Source organism: Ailuropoda melanoleuca, chromosome 17, assembly GCF_002007445.2.
Source record: "Ailuropoda melanoleuca isolate Jingjing chromosome 17, ASM200744v2, whole genome shotgun sequence".
Taxonomy (NCBI): domain Eukaryota; kingdom Metazoa; phylum Chordata; class Mammalia; order Carnivora; family Ursidae; genus Ailuropoda; species Ailuropoda melanoleuca.
The window spans coordinates 20,804,859-20,825,734 of NC_048234.1; the positions used below are offsets into that span (position 1 = coordinate 20,804,859).

The 20,876-nt window shown below is 37.5% G+C and overlaps 1 protein-coding gene across 4 annotated transcripts in view; it reads left to right on the forward strand.

Annotated features, from left to right (window-relative positions):
- RFX3 (regulatory factor X3) overlaps nucleotides 1-20,876 on the forward strand; it is a 275,646-nt gene that overhangs the window by 17,339 nt on the left and 237,431 nt on the right. The window contains exon 1 of one of the 4 annotated variants that reach the window (XM_034647227.1): nucleotides 20,734-20,752. The exons of the other annotated variants lie outside the window; for them this stretch is intronic. The gene's annotated coding sequence lies outside the window, so the exon portion shown is untranslated. Of the gene's footprint in view, nucleotides 1-20,733; nucleotides 20,753-20,876 lie in introns of those variants that run through there. 4 annotated transcript variants of the gene reach the window in all.

Genomic DNA, 20,876 nt, shown 5'->3' on the forward strand with positions numbered 1-20,876 from the left:
GCTACCTAACTTCACTGTTCCTGTTGGGATGTCAAAAGTGCAGAATCAGGACTTGAGTTCCAAGCTCACCCCAAGGCAGCTGGTGGCATCAGAATGTTATTATTACAGTAGTTAGATCTATGGCTGCGTTTGTGATACTCCACTAAGGGTTGCTCTGTTGTAAGGTAGAGTTATTTGTTTGAATATCTACTACAGAGACTTTCCCCTGGAAAATCTTTGTTTTTATATGAGCTGTAATTTACAAATCTATCCAGTCCTCTTTTTAATCTGTGTACTTTAATTCACTACCATCTCGAGTTGATGAGTTTGGTGAATTTAGTACCAGTTATGAAGTCATCTCACCCTCTCTTCAGACTCAAGGGGTTCCCTTCAATTGCTAGAATCAGTTTAGGGGTGCAAGCTCATTTTCACTTTTTGTATTCATCCATTTATTTATTGAGCAAATATTGGCACGCGCAGGGCGGGCCGAGCAGTGAACCGCTGTGGAGGAAACAGCAGTGAGCAAGCTTGCACTCACATACCTGGCGATGAGGGAGAGGAAACGTAAATGAGTATCATAGTAGATGGTTGTAAATGCTGTGGAGAAAAAGAAAGGAAGAGGGGTAGTAAGGTAGGTGATGAGGGGGTTGCAGTTTTAAATAGGAAGCTTGGGAAAACCTTACAGAGAAAAAAATCTGACAGAAGTAGATTTTATATATTTCTTCAAACATGGCTTTATACATTTATAATATTGACTGCCTTCTGTGTTAAAGAGTTCTTATTGCTTATATCTGTCTTTGTATAGGACTTTTCCTTCTGTGTTTCTCCTTTTTTTGCCTTTTAATATTTTTATATGCCTTTCCCTGAACACGTAGCCTTTTTACTTCTGCATTCTTTTGAGGTATATTGACTAAAACTGTGGTTTTCTAGAAGGAAACAAGCAGATTAAAAGACTCTTTCAAAAACTACATTCAGTTTGGTTTAGTTTTTTACTTGAGGGGGAAGGGATGTTAACCTGCTTCCAAGTTTGGAGTCTTCTGAAGCACCTGTAACTATCACCAAAATATGTTCGTAAAGAATTGGAAAGAATCGACATGTGAACTATTAAAAGTAAAAAAATCTCAATTAATAGGCAACTAGAAATTAGAATTAGCCAGGTGGCTGGTTTTGTTGGTTATGCCCTCAGTTTGCCTGTGTGGCTCATTGAAACCGAAGGAAGAAGCTGCATATGGGTGGCTCCTGTGCTCAGACGCTCTTTCGTGTCCCCGAGCTGGCCTGTCACTGCTCGTATGGCATAGCTATCTGTCATTATCTAGTCATCTTTAATCATGGATTTATGAATTGAACTTATTTGTAAGATTTTGCATATGCATAAAGACATAAATGAGAGGTTATTTAGATAAATAAAAGTTACTAATGGAAGCAAGTTGTCTAGAATTCTGTTATTTTGACAAATAGATTGTCATGCTGATATTTTTAGAATGAGATTTTTCAGTGTACTAATGTCAAAATCATATTTTCCATTTCAGTTCAGTGTCACAAATTCAGCATTATGTGCCTGTCATCCATTATGAAATGTACAGTTTGACAGTATTTGAGGCTATTGTACTGTATCGCAATACTTCACAGATGGTACAAAATATATAATATAATGTAATATGATCTAATCTAAGGGTGTTTTTAACATATTCAAATTGAGGAAGTAGAAATTGCTGTGGAACCTTAAACAAAAATTACCTTTCTCTGTTTGAACTTACATGATTATAGATATAATATTTATTTCGAATCCTAGTTTCCATCCTGAAAGGCTGGTTAAATGATTATACTTGCAGATATACCCAGGCATTCGAGTCTCAAGTGAGTCAGATGTGCCCACATTTTAGCAACCCTAGGCCAGAGTCTGTTGAACTTGAGTGCCTGGTATTTCTACCATTAAAAATACAAATACATAAAAAATTAAAGAAGCTAAATTTAGTATCATCCCTTGTCTGTACCGCCACCATGTCTATGAAAAAATGTGTGAGCAAGCCTACTATCCCATCTATCTCCCCCCTCATTTTTATTAAGGAAAAATCTAAATGTACACAAACATAGAACAGTTTGATGAAATCACGGAAAGAATTCTCATGTATCCACCACTCTGCTTTGCTAGTTAACGACTCGTGGTTAATCTTGCCTCAGCTATACCTCATTACTCCCCACCTACCCTGTTAGTATTTCCCTCACTTTTTACCTGTGGGGAGAGACGCAGTGCGGAAGGAGGCTGAGGCTTAGCCTCAGATTGTCAGTCTGCTGCTCCGCTTTGCCACGTCCTGTCATCCTGTCCCGTGGACGGAGGGATGGATGAAAAGAGGAAAGGTTACTTTCCAGACAAGTATCATTTTTAAAATTCTGAATTGTGATATTTTATATTTCTGGTCTCAGATTTTGGGTTGGAATTAAATCTAAAACTTCCAAATTTAGCATAGAGCCCACAAAGTTAGTTTGCTAGGGCTCTTTGAGAGCATAACATTTACCTCTTTATTAAGACGATTTAGTTTCTTTTTAGGTTTTCTAATGATTTTCTGTGTATTTGCTTCCCCCCCCCCCAACTGTGAAACATGTGTCTTTGAAGTTTTTGGAATTTATAATGTGATACAACTGAAACTGTCCCTCAGATTTATGGGACGTACCTCAGTATACCTTGTTTTCGGTATCCTTAGTTATGCATTTCAGAAATCACTTGATCCAGTACTGTAACTTTTTTTCAGTTGGCCCAATACCTTTTTTCAAATTTTTAAATGTATAAAAGTGAGTAGTAGTAGGTAAAGAGTGAAAGTGGTTTTTAAGAAGTTTTAAAATATGTTTTTAACTGATAACCACTCTTCCAATCAGGTGTTTATGTCACATTCCTTTTATACATTTTAATATTTAAAAAAAACTTCTTCCTTTTGACTTTGGCTAAAGAAATTATAGAAATATGAAAAAATGCATTTTGGGAAATATTCTGTCAGCAGGAAGGAGCAATAATGTTACGTTTATGGCTGTCATTATGATTTCTTTTTGTAATTGGTAAGATATGGTACTGAAAAGGATAACCTATAATCACTGGTTATCTACCCTAATTATGTGGTTTATCAAAGAACCTACAATTCTTGACAAAAAGTTTATGAAATTTAAAATTCGTAATTCAGTAAATATTCAACATTTATGGAGGATCTTTGGATTTTTTTTGGATTTTTTTTTTTTTGGAAGGTGGTGGGTGTGGGGAAATCAAATGTGATAGGGTGTTGCAAATCGTAGAAAACTGGTCTGTGCAAAAAAGAGGCTTGATTCCGTGGATGGATACATTATTCTCTAGAGTTGCATACTCCTGTGGTTTCTCTTAAGTATGCCACGCTTTATAATTATTGCAGCTTTGTGATTTTAAAGACATAAAATACCAATAAATACCAGAAGGCTCTTTCCAATTACACTTCTGTGATGGGACATCCATTCTCATTTTAAAAATTTTTATTCTTTATTTTGCCCCATTGCCTTTTAGTTAATAGTGCCTGACAGGATTCTAAGTATTAAGGTAGGCAGTTGAGAACTTTGATTCTTTCAAAACAGATTCTTCTAGGACGATTTAACTACACTTGACTAGCAGCTGACCAAGTAGTAAATCGCTGCTTTAAAAATGCGCACGTTTGCCCAACACAGACCCTGTGAACGATATAACTCATAAGTAGAATGTGGCTGTCATAACTTTATTAACTACTGTGTGTGTGTACGTGTGGTGTGTGTGTTTTCATGTTTTGTTCTTGTTTGGGAAAATCATTTTTATTACTTTTAATAAGGTTTTCATATGTTAGATCCTGCAGCTTTAGAATTAAGTTAAATTTTTCTTATCCCAAATGAGAATTGGAAAGTGTTCAAATGACTTCATTGTAAAACTGAGTCTTCAAGTTAACTAATCAGTTGGTTTTTTACATCATAAATGTTACTGATATCACTGCATTTAAGAACCTTTCCTGAGTTGTTGCATTCACGCCTTCTTACAAAATAAGGATCAAGGAAAATAACATTATTGGATATAAAATTCTCACGTTTGGCTTTTCTTTTTTCCACATCTGTGAAATGAGTCCCTGTTTCTTTATGCAAATTTTCTTTCAGTTATCTCTTTCTAACACATTCTTGTCTCTGTCATCCTTTCTGTCTCTTTGCTCCCATTTGCTCTGTTCTGCTCTGCTTGGCTTTACTTAGAGGCTGTTTCAGTGCCCACCCTTGTTAGCCAACCCTTTCTCTTCCTGCCTCAGTCTGTTCCTCGGTCAGATGCTGCTTTTCCACCTCTTGGCCTGAGTCCGCCCTCCTTTATTTTTGGATTCTTTGTCTTTCTTTTTTGGATAGTTGTTCTGCATTCCTCTGTTTGTTGTTTCTTGGTACTTTAGAAAAAGCAGTTAAATTCCTTTACTCTGCTTCCTATGGTGTGTAACTAGAAGAAATAGAAACAGCTATTGAAGGACAGGTGGCTCTTTACAAAAGAATATGGTAGCGCAGTTGACAGATTATTTTAAAAAGTGCTCCCAGTTCAGAGTGGTTAGATAGAGGGGCTAAATATTGCGACGGATATAGAGAAGATGTTTCCTGGCTTTCTTTAAATTTTTTTTTTTATTTTTAACTTGCAAAAGTGTTAGTATAGCCAAAATATCCTTAGACAGTTCTGGACAAATTTTCATAGTTAAGGTGATTATTGTAGAATCATACTTTATTCTCGTTTATCTTTATGGTCTTTGGTATTTTATGGTAAACCCACTTCATCTGTTTTTGTCTTAAATATTTTATGGGAAAGGCCTATCAAATATAAGTAACTAAAAGTCAATACAGTTTTTTCTTTTGAAGTGCAGAGAAACTCTCTCTTATTCTCTGCCCACTTTTCTAATTTTTCACATAATTTGGTCGCAGTATTTTATTGATAGACTCTGCTATCTTTTTTCTTCTCATTTATATTCAAGTAATGCCATCTAATTGTAGTGAATTTCTGTGAAAAACTTCTTGTTAATCTTTAAAGTTTTAGAATATGCATATGATAGGGTAGAATAGATTTGGAATTAATATAAAATCATTACTGACCAAAAGCGGTGAAAAGAAAAAAAAATTATCTGTTTTTATAATAAAATGAAATTTGGAATTTCTTCAGTTTCTCAATGGTTTTTTTTTTCTGGTTTTTTTTTTTTTTTTTTTTTTTTTTTTGTGGCCCAGAGATGTGGGAAGAATGCTGTTTAGTTTTACTGACTTAGGTACTTTTGGATTGCTAGTTTTAATTTATTTTTCTATTATTGGAGTTTATATAAATCTGACACACACGCATATACATATACATAAATACATACGTGTGTGTGTATATATACATATATATATTATTATTATTATTTAAATCAAAGTTGAAGGTACTTAGTACTGCTTTTTTTTCTCCTCCCCTGAAACTTTCTCCATACATTTATGTCCATTATAACCTTTTAGGGGACTATATGGAAATAAAAACTTGGGGATGGTAGGTGGTATAATTGAAATGTAGATCATAATCTGTTCTTTGTTTGTTTTACCAAATTAGTTAGGGATTCTGAGGATACATTTTGAATATTTGTGTATGTTTAGCATTTTGTTCCTTTGTTAGAAATCTCTCAGTGTGACTTGTTTTTAATAGGATGTGTCTTGAATTGTGGGCCAATCACTCTTGAAAAGTATTAAGCCCTTTAAGCACACTGGTCAGACTCCTAGAGGGAAGCCTACAGGTTTATTAGCACTCCTTAGCCTGAAAGCACAGCATACCCTTCTATGTTGCACAGCAACGGACTCCTAGCAACCATAATAGATTGAATTTCTAAGAGTGACCAGGCCGGATGTAATAATAAAGCAAGAGGTACAAACAGTTGTCATGGTTTTCTTTTCACAGTTAGCTAGTTTGATTTGGGGGAGCTTACCCTTTCAAAAATGGGCAAACTTCGTATAAAACGACTACTGTTTGTGCAGAGGACTTCTGATATTAAAATAGCAATAATAGTACCAAATTCAAAACGATATAGGAAATAGTAGGCTCAAAAAGGTAAAAGGATTACCATATGAAGAAGTTTTCAGGGAATTGTTTTTTTAAAAGACTTTTTAATCATAAACTTAAAATTGAACTCTGGTAAAATAGTTACAATGAATGTGCTTTTTAAAAATAAGAAATCATCTTTGTGTTTTCCCTCTTTGTAACCTGCTCCTTTAGTTTTGCAGCAACTCCTTGCAGTTTGATGTTTGCAGCTTACATGCATGTGCATACAAAACTGGTACTTGTTTTTATTTCTTTTAAAAATTTAAAGAACAGGCTATTCGCCCTATATATAAACAATGTTTGAAATTGTGAGCTAATAACTGATGGAGCAGAGGATTTTTTGAAGAAGAGTAAAGTAGTGAAATGTACAATCCTCCACAGTGAAAGTGTGATATTCCTGAAGGTGTCACATTGTGCTATAACTTTGTCAACGTTTCTCCCGTGTATTCTTTAGTATGTGTTTGCTTACGTAGCCATGAAAAAGAGATTAATTCAGATGCATTCATAACCTGAAACAGGATGCCTCCATCAAAAGAAACAGATCCTCATATAGCTGCTGGAGTTGGGAGTGGAGCTACAGCCTTTGACAGCAATACGCTGTAGATATACACACATGCTAATACCCTTGATTTGTTCATCTTTTGTGTCAGCATTTGGAAAAGATTGTTAAAGTGGCAGTTATAGTAAAGACTGGCAATTACAGTAAAGAGCAGAAATTAGGTATTTGTGACCTATTATATTTCATTAAAAGACTTCCTTATTAAAATGGCACCGCTTGCTCTGATTACTTGACAGCTGCCCTAAACAGATTAGAAAATACACAGCTTCAGCTAAAGGTAAAATCAACCTCTTAAGCAGGTTGTGCTTAAGCAAGCACATGACATAGAAGAAGTAAACGTTATACAAACTATTTTTTTTAAACAATAAATTTGCTTTAGGTAGAGATGTTTATCAGTGATTGAGTGGTATGCTCTTTTGCATTTCTATAATAATAGTTTACCAGCAGTGGCATTTTCCCATTAAGATATTTTAATACCCCCACCTAATATTGTACTGGCTTCCTACTAGAGGATCTTATCATGAAGCATCATAGATCCAGGGTATCAGCTTGGCATCACCACAGCAGCTTGTTTCTGCTAAACCAATGAATTGTTATTCCGATCCAGTGCAGATACTGCCTTAACCAGGCAGAACTCAAACTTTTTGGAAGTTTTAGCAACTAGATTATTGATTTCTGAAATATTTTTAATATCCTTTATCCCTTAATAAGCCAATAGGGCCACAGTGAGTTTAACACTTGAATTTAGGCATCCCTTTCACAAGATTGAATTGTTTGCTTTTCCAGAGAAAACAATTGTGATTGTGGCTGTTGTTACCGTCAATCATATTTCTGAGGTTTTACTGCTGCTTAGCTTTGTTCTATCTGTATTTTACAGAGAGACTGTGTAGCACTTTGTGGAACCATCCTGTCAATGATTCTGAATTCCAGTTTAGCAGTTCAGTAGCCTGACCTGCTAAACATTCTAAGCATTCATGACTTTGTCCCTGTCTTCTACCTTGTGAAGCCTGGACATGCACTGCGGTTCAGCCTGTGAGTGTGAGTTCACAGCTCACTCTTAAACACACAACACAGGTTCAGTACAAAGCAGATTTGTGGGAAGATTACCTCCCTCGGCTAATCTTGAATATAGATGTTTGTCAGGACTGTCACAATATTAGCAGAAGGCTGTTGTAGTTCTTGCTTGGAACTAGAAAATTTCCACAAAGACCCAAACTATGCTATGTGAGGCAGTCATCTGCTTAGTCCACGTACACAAATGCCCATGACTACTTAGGTCTTTACCTTAAAAAATGTAAACACCTGAAGCATGTTGCCTGTGGACTGTGAGCTTGCAAAATTGTCAAGAAAGGGTGTGCGTCCTTGTCTGTTGAGTAGAAGAGACCTGAGTTCAAGTTCCAGTTTTGTCATTTGATAGCTAATTATCCTTGAACTTACTCCTTAACTACTTCGATCTCCTTTTTTTAATGTAAATATGGGGATATTATCTGTTTCAATTGGGCTATAATGAAAAAGTGAAAGCTAAAACGAGATAAGTGTGTCTGGAGAAGTTAGCATGACAGTCTAGAATTAGCACTCAGACTGTGGTAGCTGGTATTGTCATTAGCTTAGCTCACTCTTTGTGGTAGGGTGTGAGGAAGGTTTTGCAGAAGAAGGTGGCTGCTGAAAATAGTAACATGGAACTGGATATAATTAGAAACAAAATTGTTTTCGAAGAGATATTATGCTCGATATATTTTGTGGAGTCATCGACAGTATGGGTCCGCGGGTAGGAATGCTTTAGGCTTTTATGAAGTGACCCCTCTTCATCGAATCGAATCTTGGGGTGGGATCTTTAAAGATTGCAAGAGCAATAAATTATAGGATCAGCATGCCCTGGCAGATGAGATCACGTATTCCCTGCACAAAGGGTAGAATTTAAAGACTAGAGCAAATTCATTTATTTTTGTGCGTATGTACAGTAAGCCTTACATCATTTAAACATTTAGCCTCTCTTCAAATTCTTCTTCCATGTAAAGAACTGTAAGAGTAGAAGCGAGTAAAGTGCCCAGTCTTGTGTTAACACTACCTCGTTGATACAGGAGGACTGAAAATGAGTATCAGTAGTTTCTGCTAAGCAGTAAGACAACAGCGGAGTCACATAAAAACCTGATTACCTTTACTACTTTGTGGTCTACCCCTAAAAAAGGTTCAACACGCTCACCATTGATTGACGAACTAGAGTTTACATTTTAATGTATTCAGTTGTTGCTAAAGAGGCCATAAGGCACTTAATTTAATGAGAAGATAATATTTTCAAAAGAATAGAAGTGGTTTGAAATATAATGGTTTGAAGTAGCTAGGGGAATTAAACTGGTTTAGGCAATGGCTATCCTATTTCAATTCTTTGAAGAAGGTAATTTCAGCCCAAGCTGAAGGAGAGGAGGAGGTGCAGAATGTGCTTAATGCTTAATGTTGCCTTGATATTTTAAGAGGGAGAATACCAGGTTACAGTGATACTTAGAGCCAGGGAAAAATAGCACTTAATGTCACGCATATACGGTCTTTCACATAAAACCACTAGCTGGTACCAGTAGTTCCGCTAATTTTAAATCAATGAATTTTTCCCCCCCGAGTATGATTTATGTACTTACATTGTTAAGCTGTTTAATGATAGCAGTTTTGAAGAATTAAATATTGCCAAAAACATTAAGTTGGGAAGTTTTAAATTTCAGAATCAAACGAAATAGAATTCTGTGCTGATAGAAGGCATTGTTTGACATCAGTGAATGTGTAACTCTGACTTATCATCTTGTGCATAAGGTACAATTGTCCACTTGTAAAAATGCAGAACATAATTGTACCTTTTATGTTTAATTGAATATTATGTCCAGCTCAGTGAAAATTCATGCATTAGCTTCATAAATATTCTCTCTGCATAGAATTTTTTCTCCTACAAATGAAGTTTTCAGTTGGTCTTTTTCATGTTATCTTTTCCTTCCTTGATATTCTTACCACTTTGAGTTGTTGAATGGAGGAGCTGTGGTATTGTACATATATATTTACATGTATATATGTGTGTATGCAAATACATACACACATGCATATGAAATAGTATACACTTGCTTTTCAGTGCAGTTTGAAGTTAGAATTATTCATATTGAGGTAATTGCTAGGTGAGAAAAACTAAATAAACTCACTATTAGTAAGGTCTTTTCACACTAAAGTGTTTTATGCAAACTGGTGACTGTACATGAATGCTGCTCAAAGTGTGAATGGAGCATACCTAGGGTCACCAGCCCCAGGAGGTCCTTCCTTTAAAAACTGAATGTCTATGTGAGACTGCATTTTCTTGATATATTCAACCAAAACAGCAGATTGAGTGTGGAAATCGATGGGAGAAGCCAGTTGTCTTTTATTAAAGCAAGACATTCAAAGAAGTTTGTAAAAATGTAAACCAATGCCGCTCTTCTCATTAAATCTTTTTTTCTTTTGGAAAATTTAGATAATACTTCATAAAAATAAGTTTATGTTAAGATGTAATGGTTTTATTGTAATTTTAAAATAATAAACAGTTATTACCTTTCCCCATTTTGCTTTCTAATACGATGACTGGGAAGACATAACTGGTGACAGACTGAAGCTGATTAGTACCAGCTCGAGAGAGTCAGTGTTGGTCCTCTCTTAACACCACATTCAGATGTCACATTGCTAGCTTGAGACATGTTGGGTGTATTTACCTATGGAAATGAGCGGAAACTACAAATCTGGCTTTTTTAAGGGGGTGGAAGGAGAGCTGACAAACATTTACCAGTGCCCAACTAGACATGATACACAGAAACCAAAGTTCTTTGGTGTTCTCAAAAAATTTAAGATCTAAGTGGATTCCAGGACCAAAAATTCTGCTTATCATGAAAGAGCTGCTGCCAATTACTTTACGATGCAAACTAAACACCAAAGCCCGTGCTGATATATGATCAAAGCAGATTTTCAGCCAGGAGCTTTGTCTCCCGAGGCACTTGACCAGTCTCTCCTGTGCTGCCTTCCAACAAGATTAACTCCACGAAGAGATCTGAAGTCAAACGCTATAGCCCATCCTTTGTGGTCCGCCCCCCCCATGTTGAGCACACAGTTTAGTTACTTGCTGATTGGTGGAGACCATCAGTACTTTGGGGGTTCACAAAGTGGGGATTCACAGAAACTGGTCTAGAGTAATTTTAGAGAATGTTCAGAAGGAGGGAAGACATGAGGTGGATCTTGCAGGTGTATTGGAAGTTAAGTGTGTGCTACAGGCGGAGGCAGGTATGATTGTGGTGTGAAGCGTTTCTTGGGAAATAATGAAGCAGATGGAGTGGAAAGGAAAATCAGGCTAAGGATTTGGAACTTGACCAAGCATACCTGACCAGTGTTTATTTTTAAAGTGGATCAATGTGAAGGTGAAAATGGTGCTTTAGTGAGATGAATCTGGCAGATCCGTGTAGATGAGCAGGGAGTGGGTCTAAAGCTAGGTAAACTTCTCATAATCATTAAAAGGAGGTTCAAGGTGAAGAACCTGGGCTTCTAATTCAGAAAGACCTTAGAATTCTTCCGCCATCACCGTTTTACTTTCAATTCATGGATAAGATGTAGGTAACTAGCCGGGGCCGGGGTGGGGGAGTAGGGGGTGGCGTGGGAGGTGGGACTGTAAGTAACACAAAGGGTATGCAAGAGTTAGGTATAGATTAGATGCCCCTGCAATGCTGGGACCTTCAGTGAGAGATGTTATTAATGCTCCTTTTACTGCTACTCCTTCTGCACTATGTTATAATAATCATCATTTGATAGGTTATAATGAAGATTGGAGCTGGGGAACTTTCAGTAGAAATAAGATGTGGAAACCTGTCCCATTCCTAACACTTATGGCTATAAGAATACAAATGCAAGCTCACTCATTATATTTCTACATTCTTAAATGCTGCAGCTCAGCTAACCATTAGGTAAAATATGCTCTCGCCTCCTAATTTGACCAATATGACTTTATAAGGAGATGGGTGACCTTTTTGAATACTCAGATTTTTTAGGAGTTCTGTTCTAGAATATAGTGGCAAGGAGAGAACTGGCCTTTTGTCACCTTGTCCCTGTCCTGCAGTCTGCCTCTTTCCCCCCATCTCCCAGGCTCTTTGCCCTCATGTCCTCATGCCCTACTCCTTGCTGGTTCTCTCTTGACCACTTCTTGGGCTGGAGGTGGGTATGCCTGCATTTCCATCTGCCCTGGGGATGACCGTCCAGGGCTCTGCAAGGGAATTCAAGTCCTGGGAACTTGCCGAGGTAGAGCCCGGAGGAGTCAGAGAGCATGGCCCTGGGCTGAGCAGATTTCTCATTTTATGGGGAATGATCTGGCCAGAGGTAAAAGTGCAAGGCCCTGGGGCAGTGGCCCCTTCTGCCTGGGTCTCAGGGTAGTGCTGGGCTGGATTCCCTGATGTGAATAACAGATGAGCAGGACGTGTTTACTAATTAGTTGTGGGGTATGAGAAAAGGAGAATGAGAAAGGCATAAGATCGCTGGGTTGCAGGAGAGGTGTAAAGGCACTGAGAAAGTTCGGAGGGTCTGTGGGAGCAGGTGAGATGGGGCCTGAGTGCAGAGTAACTAGCTCACCATCGGTAATCAGCTCAAGCACGTAATCAGCCTCTAGCTTGTCACCAAGCACATGGTAGCGACTCAGTAAATGTTGAAGGTCAAGATGAAGATACTTGAATAGCTGTGCCAGAGATGTGAGGAGAAAGATGTTACAGAATATAAAAGAAATAAGGAAAATAAGTTCTCATGGCGCCAATGTTAGAGCTTTGAGGGAGGAAGCATCTTGCTGTGATTGGCATGGTAGTGTGTTGGGAATATGTGCATTTAATATCTGTATGGCTGGGACTTAGAATAGTTGCAGTTCTTTCTTAAATGAATAATTGAATAATAATATATGAGAACAGGCTTTAAGAAACGAATTGGATTTTAAGTTTAAAATGATCAGTGGAGGGCATCTGGGTGGCTCAGTGGGTAAATGTCTGCCTTCGGCTCAGATCATGATTTTGGGGTCCTGGGATCAAGCCCTGCATCAGGCTCCCTACTCAGTGGGGAGTCTGCTTCTCCCTCTCTCTCTGCTCCTGCCCCTGCTCATGATCTCTCTCTCAAATAAATAAATAAAATCTGAAAAAAATAGTAAAATGACCAATGGCAAACACAAATTTGCATCGTTAGTGAACTGTGACAGTGTCTGAGGAAGTTGTGATCATTCAAGAAAGGAGGAGATTCTGATCGCTTATGTTCCTATCAGATGAGGGGGTGAAAGGTGTTAAAAGAGGGCATTCTGCTTCTCACCTGTTTGGAGAGGAGTAGAGGACACAGATGGCGTAGATGAGCTTGAATTTTCTAACTTGGTATTCACTAAACAAGTTACGTATCAGGGAGGGTCTTTGGAGGAAAAAAAATTATAGGAGCCAGTAGAGTTATCTTACTTAGAAACATCTGATTGTAGATACATAAAACTCAGTGCTTGTGTTCTGTTTAGTCAGTTTATAATAACAGTGTATAATACATCATGTCAGAAAATATCCTGTTTCATAATGACAATAAAGTAACAGGAAAATCTGATAATAGGGTTAAAATTGCCAAGTTCTTTTTGAGAACTCTGGTGTGTTAATTAGTGTGGATTATTGCACTTTTGCTGTATCTGACTCGTAATCGACTAAATACACAGCACACACCTGTGATTATTTTCGTGATCCTTGTCTTGTTCAAGTAACCCCAAATATGTGTATTTAGACTGTTGCCTATTCATATATACTCAGCTGTGCCTGTTTTCTGTGTTATTTTTCTAAGTTTAATGGACCAACATAAAAATTTATGGCAACTGTCACTTAACGTCATCTTTACCCTTAACGAAAAAAAGAAAACAAACAAAACTACATCATGCCAGGCAGCTATGATGCTGTTTATGGTTGACTAAGTGATCAGATATACTCTTTACTAAATTGATCTCAGATACCATGGGTCAAATTTAGGGCAAAAAAGGTATGAACATAGATAATAAGCAAACACACTTAAGTACATGTTTGTATTTCAGTGTTACCCTAAAGTTACTTTATTAGCAAATAAAAATCATTGGTTTAAAAGTAATCTGGCCTGTTCTCCCGTGAGCCAAAGATTTTTTTAAAATTTTCATAAAACTGAATAATCATTTATTTCTTATTAATTTCTTCTGCTTTGGGACCTGTTTATGCATTGTTTTTGCTTGTTTTTTTTTAAAAGACACAAATCTTAATTATTTTTAAGGAACGAGCAGAGGTATGTCAGCTGCTAATCCATTCTTGCTTTTGCTTCACTCCATACAATAAGTTAGCAAGCTGGTTCTCAAACTGTTTGATCTCTTGTCTTCACAATTTAGAAGTACAGATTCTTTCCAAGAATCCTTCTCTCCATTATTTCCCCTCACTTACATTTTTCCTGATTATTAAAGTAATGTGTTTATTCTTTATAAAATAAAAATTCTCTCTCCTTCCCTGTCTAGTCAAAACAATTTCTTTTTTTTGGCTCAGTAGGAAATTTAAAAATACAGATAACAGTCATGCAAAGAAATATTTTAAAAAATCTGTTATATGGCAGTTAATATTTATCCACAGGTTAGTAATTTGAAGTAATTACATAACTTGCAGATAGCAAATAATTTATTTTTAATGGTTACCTAATTCTCTTTGCTTTTAATATTTTAGGCCACTTGGTCATTCTGGCATTTTATGGTAGAAAATACATTGAGTTTGGCTCATGGAAAGAATATGAGGTAATTGATCACATGTTCTCTATAAATGATGAACTACAGATACACAAAGCAGAATATTTTAATGTGTCTAATATGGGGTCTCATGTCCAAATCTTCTTAAGAGTGGTTTTTATATATAAAATCTTGGGATAGATTTTTCATCTCTTGGTGGTTGGCAATGGTTCATATGGTGAGGAACTTTATTTTCCTTCCCTGCTTGTATATGTTTAAGACAAAACACTATTAAACTGTTCTTCACATTTATTTTATTTTATGTATTTATTTTTTTAGTGAGCTCTGTGCCCAACGTGGGGCTTGAACTCACGACCCTGAGATCAAGAGTAGCACGCTCTACCAACTGGGTCAGCCGGGTGCCCTTGGTTACAGTTATTTTTAAATGCTTTGGATAGCGTAGCTTTCTTTGGGGCTGTGGAAACCCGCAAGAGAACCCCTCCCACCTGCCTGCCTCCCCAGCCTGCCCCGAGTAGGATTAAAGGCATGCTGCATTGAAAATGGTGCAGTAACACACAGAGTTTATAGGGAAATAGTAAGACAGAACATCGAAGCTCCGGCCATGTGAAATTCTAGGTGCTGCTCGGGGTGGTTTTCTGAGAGCACAAATATGAGACTGTTAAGTTAGTCTTTCCCCACCGCTTTGTTACTCACGCGGCACCCTGCACGCTGTCTGGGTTTGGCTTTTGAACATGACCGTCATCTACCGTGCAACTAAATGCCATGTGCATTTCCGTGGTGGTTTCACAGATTCCTAAGCATCAAGCCTGTATCAGAGTAAACTCAAATTAGAGGTAGTAAAATATAGCAGCTGTTCTCATGCAATCCAGCCCGTGACATGGTAGCGTGTGGATCAGGGGATGTGGACTAACATGCTGCTGATGTCATAATTCTCCTACTCAATAATGGGTGGGTTTTGTGGGAAGGCGCAGCAGTTTGGTGTGTGAACTCCTGCTTCTGCTACAACAGTACTTTAAAGAGAGGCCTTCCGTTGGCGTTCAGAAAGGCGAAAAGAGCAGGGTTGGGGGTCAGGTGAGTGGTAGGGGCGGGCGTCAGAGGGCTAGAGTCTGAGTACGTGTGAGCTGTTCGTCATCGTTGGTCCTGAGATTATATTTGCACCTACATTACTTCCTTAGATTTCCACATAGTCGAAATGCGATTGCCAGCCCATTCAAGATGATAAAACATTGCTATTTTAATATTTCTTCAATCTTTGGCTTCTGTGGGAAGATAATCACACAATCTCCTGGGTAAGAGACTTAACCAAGATTCAAGAGAAATAAGCTGGAGCTCTATCCTTCCTCTTAGTCCTATGGTTTGATAAAAGTTTTCCACAGGCTGCACCAGAAATTCTCCTATGCATTTTCCAATATTTTGTTATGGATATAAGTTTGCAAGAAAGATACATCAAATAATTTTGTGTCTGAAGGCCTTCGTAACATGATTTTATAACAAAAAATTGTGCATTTGTATAGAGGAGGTATAATTGAAGAGCTATTATACGCTTTACCACAGTGTTTTAAAGAGAATACCTACTTTCTCAAATAGTATCTCTAGGGAAGTCTTACAACTCTGTCATAAATCTCAAGCTGTTTGAGTCGTCTGTATTAAACCAGTGAATGATATTCTTTTTCCTTATTACTCAGTTTTCATGATTGAGGGCATCTGATATGGACATTGATATCATACCTAATAACTGTTAGAGCTAGTATGGGCCTGGAGAAAATAGTTTTTTGTATACTTCTACTAAAAGTGCTTACAAATAAGGTTTATTAAAAATAGCCCAGAGGACATTTAAAATAACCAATACATGTATTGGTGGAGTCCTTCCCTTGAAAGTACTGGGAGATGGACTTACCTTGAGTTATCCTGAGAAGCAGTGGAGAACAATTCTGTATGTGTCTGTTCTTACCGCTTTTTTCCTTTTAATCCAATTTTTGGACCTTCTTTCACTTTGGTAGCGCTGGATGTCTTTGTTGTATGTGAAATAAGGAAGTTGCCTTGGGAAGGGGGTGTGGTAGGGAAGGAAAAATGTTTGTTTTTACATAGAACACAGCATATAAAACAGTGATTATAATATACTTCACATTTACATAGTAGATCACACCTGGCTAGCTTGTTTTGTGTGTTTTGCATCTTATTTAGCTTTTCTCAGCTGGTCAGTCATATGGCATAGGGGTTGTTTCCACGTTATGGGTAGGGAAACTAGGACTGAGAAAGGTTAAGAAACCCCTTTGAAGCTCGGAGCTAGTAGAATGGACGATCTAGTGTGTGGACCCAGGTCTTGTGACTCTTCCTCTAGGATTCTTATCCACTGTATTGGTAGTTTTCAAATTATATTTTCCAATCAGAAAAGTTTTTCAGGAGCCATCCTTGGGGATGTTGGTGGCCTGAAGAGCAGGTTCATTTGAATGTAGGGCCTCAGAGCCACTGGTCTGTCCTGCTTCCCTTTATGCATGGACTGTATTAGACTAGCAAACTCTGCGTCTTGTTCTTACATTCTGCTGGAAGCTGTGATCAAGGTTGTATACCTTTTCCTACTGGCGTTGTGAGTGTAGAAACACAAACTAGACTCTTGGCATTTTCCTTGACTTCTGTTGTTCTTCCACCAATATTTACTGAATTAACACAGTATTTAGGATTCAGTTTTTACCAGGGCCAATGATGATCGGTCTTAAAATAGTATAGTTTTAAAAATACGAAAATTTATAAAAACTAAAATATGAACTGTCCATATTAAATATATCCTATCTTGGTCAAAAAGTGACAGTAATAAGCAATATCATTTTTTATACAATTTAAAATATTGAATGTATTGCATGATCCCAAGTCTGGTAGTTAAGTACATTTGTTCTTAAAAGTGATTTCGTAAGCTCTTTGTGTGTATAGAGTCTTAAAAATTCTAGGGTGGAGTAGCATTTATAGTGGTAGTAATGTTAATGGTGTCAAAATGTGGTTCCTTCATCATATAGAATTCTAGAGTCTTCGATGATAATAATAGATTCCAAAGTATGTTTTCACCTTACTCAAGTATGCATTTAAGCCTTTATTGTGTAACAATCTATGAGATTACTTATCTTCAGATTGAAGATACATCCCCTCAATGGTCCAGCCGAAACGTCATGAAATTTAATAATGGTTAAAAGTTAATCAACAAATTCAAGATGAGAGTAATTGTCTGTACTCAAATCATAGCATTCTCCAAATTGAATATGTGTCAACAGTTTTGTACTTTCAAAAATGAGCATGACTCTGGAGTATTCTTTTTCTTAAAGTTAGGTCATTGAGCTCTTAGTGTAGAGTGCTAAACTGAACACTTTAATAATGTTCAATTATTTTCTCCATAGCTCATTATGGACACAGAACAATTGGAGAGGCACTGGAAAGGGCAGCAAAATGGGCATTGACAAGAGTGAGGAACGACTCAAGTCATGGAAGTTACGTGTGTAGTTTAGGGAAAGAAGGGGGAGAAAGACCTTGAAATCTATTTTCAAATTTATTTGTACTGTCTTTTTTTTTTTTTTTTGCTACAAATTTGCAGCTAAAAATAATAAAGCAGCAAAATGACTGGTATGTTAGAGAGAGCCTTAAGTTATCTCCTTGAAAGTCAGACCTAAATAGGATAAGCTTAAGTTACGGAAGGGTCGATTTTAATTTGTCATAAAGAAGACACCCCCTAAAAGGTCATTAAACTCTGAAGTGGCAATAGAGGGACATTTGGGAGGTCACACCCCGTAAAAATCCTTACAACCAGAATGATTAGTTATTCAACTAAATACATATTTTTGCCTTAAAATCTCTGAAGGTTCTTTGAGTATAATTGTGCTGCTTATTGGAAACACAATGCAGTATGTATGTAAATATGCTCTTAAGCTAAAGATGATGCATGTAACTTATGGGGATCCCCTTATTTTTTCAGAGACGAATTAAGATAAAATTACAAGTACATTTTCAGTTTGGGATCATAGAAACAACTAGCATGCCCTTACTCTGAGAGAGAATATAAATTCCATATTATTATGTGCACTTAAAAAATATATGATAAAAAAATACAAAGGAAGACAGTAGTCAAGAATGTGAGAAAAATACTGTATCCTCTGGCGAGGTGGTCTAGTGCATATAGCTCGTGGGTTTTTGAGTTAGTCAAACCTGAGTTTGAATTATGGTTCACCCACTTAGCAATTCAATATTCTTATTAATATGAGGAGAATAACTGTTGCCTTGTAGATTGTGAAAATAAATTAGGGTTGCATGGACGTATACACCCAGTACTTGGCACCAAGTAGTGCCTAACACGTGATAGTTGTCTTCATTCTCCCTGTTCAGCCTTACGGGTTCTCTAGGAGTTTGGGTCAGGAAAACCAATACAACAGGGGGAGGATGAAGGGGCAAACTGCACTTCGGTCATTTGGGGGATAGGCTTCATTCAACATGCTTTTTCCGTTTACTATTTTTCTCACATTTTGCTGTAATCTTGCCATGCTCAACAAGAACGTCACGGGTGTGTGTTTGTTTGTTTGTTTGTTTTTTTACATCAAGGAGAAACCAGTTTAGGTCCTACCTGGAGCAAAATCTTCAGTATCAGACCCACTTTTAGGAAGAAAACTGTTTAGAGTTAAAAGTAGGAAGCCGCGTGTGAAGCAGAAGTTATTAAGTATCTGCAGATCTTAACTCCTGGAGAAACTCCCTGTTATTGAAAGGAAGTAAATGTTTACTTGAGGGTGCAGTGTGACACATGCATTATTGTCTTGTAATTTATGGGCAGTAACCTGTCATTTTGTTTTACTTTAATTAGCGTAATTGTCTTAGGTTCCCTTCTGACCTGTGGTTACCCCCATCCCACCTCCTCCCTACCCCCAGCTAACACAAGTCAGCTAAATCCCCTAGCTAGCTTGCAGGATCTTGTATCTCATTGAGTAACCAGTTAACATTTTGGAACAATGACCAATATTAAGTGCTACCTCTGTGTCAGTCACTGGGGTAAGTGCCTTCTATGTATAAGAACTTCATTGTCACACTGTCTCTCCAAGGGAAGTAGGGACTACAGATCCCTGATCTCTTACATATGAATTTCAAAAGGCTCTGAAAATCACCAGTTTACTGAAGTTTGGGGCGAAGCTAATGTCAGGCAGGACCTGAACCGGATGAGATAAGGCTACTTAAGGGTCTTTATTTATCCCACAAATTGAACATTCATCCATTTAGCTGTAGAAATGTCAGTGTGTATGATCGTATGATTATGCGTTGCTGCCCTAGGAACACCTGGGGTGTTACATATATATGGTATTACTTTCCAAAATTAAGAAAAAATTCTGAGACGTGATATATCTGGCCCAGGGGCTTAGAATAGGGGGTCATGAACCTGTTTCGTTATGCCATTTTGTAGAGGAGAATTGAGAAGGTATTAATAAGTAAATTGCCAAGGTTTGGTACGTTATGATGCTAAGTAAATTACTCAGGTAATGCATGGTAGAGCCAAATTTAAAAACGCAGCAGTCTTACTCTTGCACCACATGCTGTTCTGCTCCTCACTTGCCAAGGCAAGATTGAGCTTAGTTGGCCCTAGTCTGGAGTTGACATAATTGCCCATCTTTTCTAACAGAGGAAGACCTATACCTGCATATCTGTGATGGAAGATAATCCTCTTGTAATTTGTATTTGGTGTGGACTACTATGCTTTTCTACATATTTTGGGTATAGATGTGTCTCATCATAGAATTTCCCTGAGTATAATGGAGCCCAGCCACAAAGGTCTCTCTCAGGTCAAGGTAGAAAACTGTCTGATTCCTCCCTTGTCACTCCTCATTATTTTATATTATTCGTATCTCACTCAGTGTTGGAAATTGCTTGTTTTGACTGCACTCAACACGTAATTATTTAATGCCTGCTGTGTGGTAGGCTAGAAATATGATATTGAACAAGAAAATCGTGGTCTCGCACCAGGGACACTATTGTCCGTGTAGATGTGGTAGTTCTTGGTGGAGTTTCCTGTTATAGCACGCGTTAGCATCTGTGGGCCCAAATGACATTATAACCTTCCCCCTCCCCATTCATTGTGTCCAAAATGGCCCCAAAGGTTTCCAAAGTTCACAAGTGGAGGACAGAGTAGTGGTGTAACTGGATGACATTCAGACTCTCAGCCCTAAGGATAACAGCTGCCCACTTACCCATCTACTATCCAAGTTGAATAATTGATTTTAAGCATTTGCTTTTTCTAGAATCCTGGCTTCATGCAAAGTAAACAGAACTGAGAGATCTACAGAGCACATCACTAAACTGCTTACACTTTGACACAATGGCCAAACTGAAAAGCAAGATTAGTCATGGATAATCTTACCCATGGCTAATTGAGAATTCTCATTATACTGTGTAAATAATGAGGGTAAGTTAATAAGCAACCAAGTTATCATACCCCGTGATGCTGGATTTTTTGAACTGTAGAATCACATCAAGCCAGGACTTTACTTATGCAAGTTATTTCTCAGACGTATAACATAGCACACTTT